The 9,648-nt window shown below is 44.2% G+C and overlaps 1 pseudogene; it reads left to right on the top strand.

Moving 5' to 3' along the window:
• The first annotated feature begins 70 nt into the window (after positions 1–70).
• LOC115136935 (WD repeat-containing protein 20-like) lies at positions 71–6,929 on the top strand (annotated as a pseudogene).
• Positions 6,930–9,648: the final 2,719 nt, after the last annotated feature.

The following is a 9,648-nucleotide window of genomic DNA, read 5'->3' as shown; positions in this document are numbered from 1 at the left end:
CTTATTTTTCATAACACTGGAATGTCAACAAGTGGCCAACTAATTTCACAGTGCATGAAAGTGCTTTTGGAGTGACAAAGTTGAATTGCCCATAGACACTATTCTGAATGGAGCTCCCACTTCTCTGAGGTCTGCACAGACTTGCACTGAAGCCTTCAATTAGTGAATTGTCCTGATAACAGGAAAGGAGGGCTGTTTCAATCATATCAGGAGGTTGCTGCAAACTGATGTGGTTTTAACACAAGTCGAATATGATTTGCTAGTTCATGATGGTCAGCCAGAGGGATGAATAACAAAACTTTAAATCACCTCATTCTAAACATCAGTAGCCTAGCTGCAGCTCCTCATTACAGATGTATGGCAGCACCACTCGCACTATTCGAGGGGGTGCGCGCTACCCGTGCTTCGTTGGCTGTAATAACTAGGCTACCATGACCAATGATTTCTGACATTTGAAGAGGGTCTCTCAGCTTGCTCACTGAATAGTAGTCTTTAAAAGAAATGTGCTTGATGACCCATTCATTTATTGGATCTACAGGCTCACTAACTATGCCAGTCGCTCCCATTTTCATTGTAGTTTCGAGTATTATTTCCAGGTCAAAATTTCAGTTTCCTGTGTGGCTTTGTTTGTAGGCTTCTAAAAATGGCCGGTGATGGAGGCGCTCTGAAGGATATCAATGAGATTAAATCCCAGTTCAGGACTAGAGAGGGTTTTTACAAACTACTGACCCTCTCGGATTCACAACAACGAGGCGGACTACCTCGGGGTCTGTCCGCAGGTACCACGGTGGGCCCCGGGGGTGGACCGGGTTCGATACCCGGTGGTGGTGTAGGTGTGGTGCAGGGGCCCGGAGCTGCCTCCAGCAATGCAGCAGCCAACTCCTCTCCGGCGGGATTCCTCCCTCCTGTCAGGGTCTCCATGGTGAAGCTTCAGCCGGAGGACCCGAGCGAAGAATCCGAGAGAGTGTGTTTTAACATCGGAAGAGAGCTTTATTTCTACACCTACACAAATATAAAGAAAGTAAGTTGAATAACGGAGCTTGCAATTCATTGACGACTGAGATTGATTATTAGCTAATGTTAGCCACGTTCGTTTGAGGCAATCGAATCATCGTGCATTCATTATTGTCTTGCTAAGCATCAGTAGACCACGGGAAATGTTGCATGCAAGTAAAGGCGTGTAGACCGTATGGCTGGAATGCAACAATGTTGCAACATTTCAGAAATAGAGTTTCAAGAATGTAGCTGCAGTGATGTTACAAGTAGCGTGTCATTTTTGTGACAGAAAATGTTTGCATCCGGTTTTACACCACTCAATCGTGGTTTTGAATTCCAAAAATGTCTGAATGGGGAAGAATCTCAATATAAAACACGTATTTCCTCTATTCTGCCATATTCAAATGTATTTTTAACATGCACCAAATTGAACTTCCACAAAGGGGACAATCACTGAAATAGAACATAAACAGGGAAACATTTTTGCAAAGGCTCTTTTGAATTACCTTTACTGTCACGTGTTCTTTCTAAAAGCTGCTTGCTCCTATCTCTCTTCCCCTCTGTGTAGGCTGTGGACCTCAGTAAACCCATAGACAAGCGTATCTACAAGGGCACCCAGCCCACCTGCCATGACTTCAACCAGTACTCTGCCACAGCAGACAGTGTGGCCCTCATTGTGGGCTTTTCAGCAGGCCAGGTTCAATACCTGGACCCCATTAAGAAGGAGACAAGCAAGCTCTTCAATGAGGAGGTGGGTGCGTTGTGGGTTTGTCTGTTCGTCCGCCTGTCTCTGTCTTCTTGTCTGTGTTGGGGGGTTGAGCTATAGCCTAGCTATAGCCTATGTCTGTGTTGGGGGGGGGGTTGAGCTATAGCCTATGTCTGTGTTGGGGGGGTTGAGCTATAGCCTATGTCTGTGTTGGGGGAGTTGAGCTATAGCCTATGTCTGTGTTGGGGGAGTTGAGCTATAGCCTATGTCTGTGTTGGGGGGGGTTGAGCTATAGCCTATGTCTGTGTTGGGGGAGTTGAGCTATAGCCTATGTCTGTGTTGGGGGAGTTGAGCTATAGCCTATGTCTGTGTTGGGAGGGGGAGTTGAGCTATAGCCTATGTCTGTGTTGGGGGGGGGGTTGAGCTATAGCCTATGTCTGTGTTGGGGGGGTTGAGCTATAGCCTATGTCTGTGTTGGGGGAGTTGAGCTATAGCCTATGTCTGTGTTGGGGGGAGTTGAGCTATAGCCTATGTCTGTGTTGAGTTGAGCTATAGCCTATGTCTGTGTTGGGGGAGTTGAGCTATAGCCTATGTCTGTGTTGGGGGGAGTTGAGCTATAGCCTATGTCTGTGTTGGGGGGGAGTTGAGCTATAGCCTATGTCTGTTGGGGGAGTTGAGCTATAGCCTATGTCTGTGTTGGGGGGAGTTGAGCTATAGCCTATGTCTGTGTTGGGGGGGGTTGAGCTATAGCCTATGTCTGTGTTGGGGGGGGGGTTGAGCTATAGCCTATGTCTGTGTTGGGGGGGGGTTGAGCTATAGCCTATGTCTGTGTTGGGGGAGTTGAGCTATAGCCTATGTCTGTGTTGGGGAGTTGAGCTATAGCCTATGTCTGTGGGGGGGGAGTTGAGCTATAGCCTATGTCTGTGTTGGGGGAAGTTGAGCTATAGCCTATGTCTGTGTTGGGGGGGAGTTGAGCTATAGCCTATGTCTGTGTTGGGGGAGTTGAGCTATAGCCTATGTCTGTGTTGGGGGAGTTGAGCTATAGCCTATGTCTGTGTTGGGGGGGGAGTTGAGCTATAGCCTATGTCTGTGTTGCCATTTGCTTTATTTCATAGGAATATTTGGAACACTGAAAATACTTTTTTAAGCTCTTTTGAAGTATTGCCTGCCTTTTTGGAGAATAATGTTCTTAAAGGTCCAATGTAGCCATTTTTATATAAATATAAAATAAATTCTGAGTAACAATTAAGTATCTTACTGTAATAGATTTCCATTTAAATGGGTAGAAACAACAACAAATTCTCAAGCAAGAATTTTGCTAGGACTGTCTGGGAGGGGACTGAGTGGAGAGGGTACATTTGAAAACCAGTAGCTATTGACAGAGAGGTTTGGAACTCTCTGTTATTGGCCTACTAACCAATTTAGTGAATGCCGATTTCACCATGGAAAACTGAAACTACCGCACATGCAAACCTGCTGATTAGAAGGTCTGTAGGTTGTATTTTCAACCAGCAACTATCAGGATTTTTTACATTGATTAAATATTTCATCAGCTGTTGTACAATATGATATTAAACACATGAAAAACAGATTTTTGGCTGCAGTGGGCCTTTAATTAAATTCAGAATCTGGAGTGTGATAATGATCAAGTGTACTTTTCTTTGCTTGGTTTCTCCTCTAAGTCAATGAACCTCCTCATGAGCACTGGATCTAAATCCACTCCCTCTGCTGTTCTACCTCTGTCACAGAGCTCAGATATACCAACAGATATACCAACATTTTCATATCAAATCCAACTTTTGGAGTGTAGAGCTTAAAGCTTCACTGTCCAAATACTGAGTGCACTGTAGGTCTGGTTTTTCAGACACATATTAAACCTAGTCCTGGACTAAAAGCACTTTAGGAGGACAATAGAACCACTAACAGTTCAGATATTAGTTAGTTGTTGTGACAGTTGCCATTCTCTTCATACATCTCCTACCATTGTCGCTGAAAATAGCATATAAGCGTGTCTCATGTTCCCGTGTTGCTAATATAAAAATCTTATTATCCTCACACCCCATGTCACCTTTCAGAGGATGATAGACAAGTCCAAGGTAACCTGTCTGAAATGGCTGCCCAAGTCAGAGAATCTGTTCCTGGCCTCATACGCCAGTGGTCACCTCTACCTCTACAACGTGGAGCACCCGTGTGGCACCGCCGCCCCACAGTACTCCCTGCTCCGCCAGGGCGAAGGCTTTGCCGTCTACGCCTGCAAGACAAAGACGCCCCGAAACCCGCTGCTGCGCTGGGCCGTAGGAAACGGAGGCCTTAATGAGTTTGCCTTCTCGCCGGACGGCGTGCATGTGGCATGCGTGGGCCAGGACGGCTGCCTGCGTGTCTTCCACTTTGACTCCATGGAGCTGCAGGGCGTGATGAAGAGCTACTTCGGCGGCCTGCTGTGCGTCTCCTGGAGCCCTGATGGCAAATACCTGGCCACGGGCGGCGAGGACGACCTGGTGACGGTGTGGTCGTTTACGGAGAGCCGTGTGGTGGCCCGGGGACACGGCCATAAGTCCTGGGTGAATGTGGTGGCCTTTGACCCCTTCACCACCAGCCTGGGGGACGAGGAGCCCATGGAGTTGAGTGGCAGCGAGGAGGACCTACAGCAGGGGCCGCTGCACTTTGGCCGCGTGCGCACCAGCAGCACGCTGTCACGCCTCTCCCGCCACAGCTCCAAGGGCGGCTCGCCCTCCGTCACCTACCGCTTTGGCTCGGTGGGCCAGGACACCCAGTTCTGCCTGTGGGACCTGACGGATGACGTGCTGTACCCACGGCTGCCTTTGTCCCGTGCCCTCACCAACACCTTCGGTCCCACCATCCCCTCCTCTGTCAGCGGCACCATCAACAACACTACAGGCGGAGGGAGTGGAGGGGGTCGTAGGCGGGGTAGAGGGCCACCACCACCCCACCACTAACCCCCACCAGCCCCCCACCATGCCCCTGCCACTCCCCCGCTCCCTGTCGCGCTCCAACTCCCTCCCGCACCCCGCCGTGGCCAATGTCTCTAAGGGCCAGAGCACAACAGAGGGCGGGGGAGGGAGCGGAGGGGGCAACGCCACCCCCTTCAGTATCGGCCGCTTCGCCACGCTCTCTCTGCAGGAGCGGAAGTCTGACAAGTCTGGAGGGGGCGGGGTGGGCGGGGAGAAGGAGCACAAGCGCTACCATAGCCTGGGAAACATCAGCAAGAGCAATGACAAGATCAACGTAGCGCCACGCAGCAGTCGCCTGGACGCCGCCAAGGTCCTAGGCACCACCCTGTGTCCGCGGATGCACGAGGTGCCCCTGCTGGAGCCCCTGGTGTGTAAGAAGATCGCCCACGAGAGACTGACCGTGCTGGTGTTCATGGACGATTGCATCATCACCGCGTGCCAGGAGGGCCTCATCTGCACCTGGGCACGGCCTGGTAAAGTGGTGAGTCCTGCGCCCAGCGTGCGTAACGTTATGGCAGCGAAACATCTATCAATGAATAATGCTCTGTAGGCTGTCCTATCAGCTTTTAGTGTAGTAGTTTACACTCCAAGTTATTTGAAAGGACTTCTGCTCTTGAGTATTTATGGATTACTTGCCATGAGTCTAAACTTTCTTCCTTTCTTTCTCTCTTTCCCCTCCCTGACGCTGCCTGTCCCCTCCTCCAGAACTTGACAGCACAGAACGGGAACTCTCCCAGTGGCACGGTAGTATAGCTGGAAGTGGAACTTTGCACTCCCTCCTCCCCCACCAAACCCCCATCATGGCTGAAGAGGAGCCAGCATCTGCACCCAATCATCACAGTATTGCACCCCTGATGTGCCCCCTTGCCTCTCACCACTTCTCTTTAGAAAGACTACAAAGCAAAATGTGGACCGTCCCTCTTTTCCCAGAAGCATAGAGAAGGCAGACTCCTCTCCACCCTGCTAACACTACAAAAGTCAGTCATTTTATTTATTTATTTTACCTTATCACAAGACTGAAGTAATTTATATTGTAAATAATTATACAAATGCTCTATAAATTCAGAGGATAAAGAGTATTGAAATAATGACTCAAGCGAGTGAAAAAATAATAATAATATTACTATATGTAGATCCTATATTGTACATAGCGACACAGTTAACATTGAATGTCTGCAGTTAGGGACCTGAAGATGTAGTGTTTTTGTGTGATAGAGGTCCCTGATTTGTCGTGTCCCTTGAAGCAAACTGGTTTGGTTTGTCAATAAAGATGGACGCATTTAGGGTCTTCGGCATCAAAGACTTGACCCTCGTGCAGTACAGAGAGCAATCTTCCTATGGCTGCTACTGCACTCTTCAGCTGAGACTGTCTGCTCCCAGGTATTCTTGTTCCTAACATGACAGCACAGAGTGACACACTGTACACAAGTATGCTTTCAATCAGTGTAGCTTCCAATAGGCTCCATTCCACTCACACCTGCAATGCCTCTTGCAAGATTTTGCACATTTGACAGTCATAATTTTAGCCCACAGAAGGAAACTAGAGGCAGTTTGTCTTGTTGTGATTTCTCTTTTGTGTTATGTTAATTTATTTCAAGTTATTTCAAGCTACTGATTCTAACTGGACTGTATTATTTGTGGATTCTCTGTACGTGATATCCATGATATTCTACTAAACTGTGGGCCTTTCATCAAACCATTGTTTTACCTAGAAATGATTTTGTGTGGGTTTTGAGGTTAGGTGTGCTGAAAGGCATGCGACAACAAATGAGTCCAACCTACTAGTGTGATAACACCAGACTAGAAATGCTGGTGGACCAACAACAAAAAATGTGTGGAGAAAAGTGACTATGTTTTTAAGATCTGGCCAGATAAGAACACTTGGTAACAGAAATGTTTACTCTGGCAAGTTCAAGGGCCTACCATCTTATTAGTGTACGTCCTAATAACAGTTGTCAAATAGCAAAAGGTGACACTAAAACCAAGACTCAAATCATTTAATGTACACTGAAGACTACCAACTGACTGAATGCTTTGTTCAATACCGCAAGACAATGGGAACTAACCATTTTATGCCAACGGAATAAAATCCATTCCATTAGTTTCTCTTTTTGACTGTTTACAGCAAACCATAGCATGTTTAATTCAGTGTGCATTATACATATGCCTGAGGTGATGAAGTTAGTGGCAAATGATATCACAGTATCAAGTTTGTATATGGAGATCTGTTAATAAAATTCTAAACCCAAATGCTACCTGTTATTCTCAGGCGATCTCCATCTTATTGATTTGCAATAGGAATATCTGAATCTAATTCAGTTTGTTGTTATAAATACTCCAGGTTAATTATCACAAAAGAGGTTTATCTTGTCATCCAAGATCTATTCACTTGTTACCAAAGTTTAAAGTTTTATTTTCCATGACTTCGATAAATGTGAAGATTTATGTTTCTTGAACATTGAAACCCTGTTGTGATTTTCATCATGTCTGGCACCCAGAACATGTTACTTGTGCTGGCCAGCTACTCAATGTATTTGTTAAATCTTGCATGAGAGACTGGTTTTCATGACAAATTTTGAGTTAAAAACATGCCAGAGAATGGTATCTGGTAGGGAAATATTACATTTAAAGAAAGAGCAATACTGTAACATATGTTTGAGTTTTCTTGTAAGTGTAGACGGCACTGAGTTTTATTTCACTGGGCTATAACGAACACATTTTTCACCAACAGGTTTCTGCGTCAGTGCACCAAACAATCTATATGCAAAGTATAGTCCTGCATACCGATTACCGACTTTGGGAGCTTCAAAATCATTGTTTGCGTGGTTTGCGTTTACAACACCACAATCAAATAGACTACTGTATGTCAATCTCGACAAAGACAAAATACATCCTTCCCTACCTTCTACCAAGTATCGAAGGCTTGGCTTGACAATATCTGAATGTTATTAAACCTTTAGGTGTTTTGTAGCGGATATCTCTTTCCATTCATCAGTTTGAAAGCTGGAATTATATTGGAGTGGGCGAACGTGTGCAAGTAGCCTACAGGAGACTTCTGAAGTGGCCTAATCAGATGAAAACATTCGCACTGGGCACACATTTCAATGTGGAGAATTGGGTAATAACTTAAAGAACACACAACACTGAATTTGGTAATATTTGGTAGAAACGTTGATCGATCATATTCCAACCTATTTTCACCCACTCAAAAAGACAGCAAAACGTTTGTTGAATTCCCAATGTGTTATCACTCTGCTTTCAACCATATAAAAGCACAACTAATGGAAAGTCAATGTCTAAAATGTTTATTTAAGTACAACTGACTGTTTAATCACTGTTCTTGATCTAATAGCACAACCAAATGACCTGGATTGCAATTAGTTGAGATGACATTAAAGTACATGGTGCTAGTGATCAATGCCGTTTGAGATTCTGTGCAGATTATTATAGCAATTGTGAAGATTTCCACAGACCTGCGACCCTGAACATGCACGCTTTCTATGATTTAAATCAAATAAATGTATTGTTACAGTAACCTCAATGTGTCCATGGATGGGTTCCTTATTTTAAGTTTGAATAAATAAAGTTTTATTTGTTTGTAAGAAAGCCTTAACATTAGGCAATTTACTGTCTTACAAAAGTCATATTGAATTGTGTTTGGTTGACAAAACAAGTCAACATTTAAAGGAGAGTTCCATCTGAGGCATTGGCTTATTCCTATTCTTTAACTTTTATTTTTGGTTGAGATGGAGACTTGTATCCAACATATACTTTTTAAACTTGTCGACAAGTTAATAGGCTATTTACATTATCTCAAAAGTTATTAACTTGTGTTTGGTTGTCAACGAAACCAAATATAAACATTTGAAGAAGATGAATCTTCTGCTTGGATAGCGACATCTGTGCCACTGAGTCTGGCTTTAATTATACGTTGGATTCACGTCTCCATTTCAACCAAAAATCTAAGTTGATGAATAGGACTAAATCATTTCAAACTTAAAATGCATTTAAATACAGTTTGATTTGATTTAATTATATTATTTAACTTTTATTTTTGGTTGAGATTCAACCAAAGCTTGAAACTCTAGGCTTATATGTATCGTCTATTTTTAGTTGAATCCTGGGCTGAATTTAAACAATAGCTTTTGATTACTTTCCAAATGCTATATAGGTATAAATAGTATCATTGATTATACATAATTGATAAAGGATGGTTACATTTCATTTGCTCTGTTGATCCTACCCTTTGGAATGACTTCGATAGCAACAGTGAATCTATTAAGTGGAGATTTCTCAACAATCATTCTCACGATAGCACATTGGTAATGGTAATAGTCAATGACAAATACCAAAGCTTGGTTAAAACCCTGCATGGGCGACTGAAGAAATAACTATAGTAGGTGCTGCCCAGCCTGTAGTTTTTTTTTCTTATTGTGGATATTACATTGGAGATCTGACATTGTTTCAAAGATACAAATTCAACATATGTTATACAAAATGTGTCTATATTGAAAATTGGTTACCATGATGACATCATCATGTGACTGAAATGTAACCCCCAAAACAACAGTTGATTACTTTTTTCAAATCCAGTATATTTTTCACGTAGATTCCACGGCACAATAAATTGACAAATGATCATGCAGCCATCGCCTGGCAAGAGGGAGGCACTATTTGTCAACCAATCATTAGGGTGTTTTTGTATTGTGAATCCGGAACCAGCCCCTCACCCCTGCCAACTCGCAGGGCCCTACGTGGTCACGTGTTGCTGACGAAACTCTTGAGGATGACTTCCAAAGAGTGATCAATAAACACATCGGGTGTAAGTAAGGCTTTAACGCAACCGATTGTAGACGAAAGTCGACGAGTGAAGTCGGTGAGGGGCACGGGTTACCTACAGCAAGAGAGATACTATAAGGATACTGACCTGCAACATGACTAACCGAAATCTAAAACTGACACTTAACTCTAACC

This window comes from Oncorhynchus nerka, linkage group LG11, assembly GCF_034236695.1.
Source record: "Oncorhynchus nerka isolate Pitt River linkage group LG11, Oner_Uvic_2.0, whole genome shotgun sequence".
Taxonomy (NCBI): Eukaryota; Metazoa; Chordata; class Actinopteri; order Salmoniformes; family Salmonidae; genus Oncorhynchus; species Oncorhynchus nerka.
Note: the sequence above shows the minus strand (reverse complement) of the source record. Positions and strands in the feature narration are given on the sequence as shown.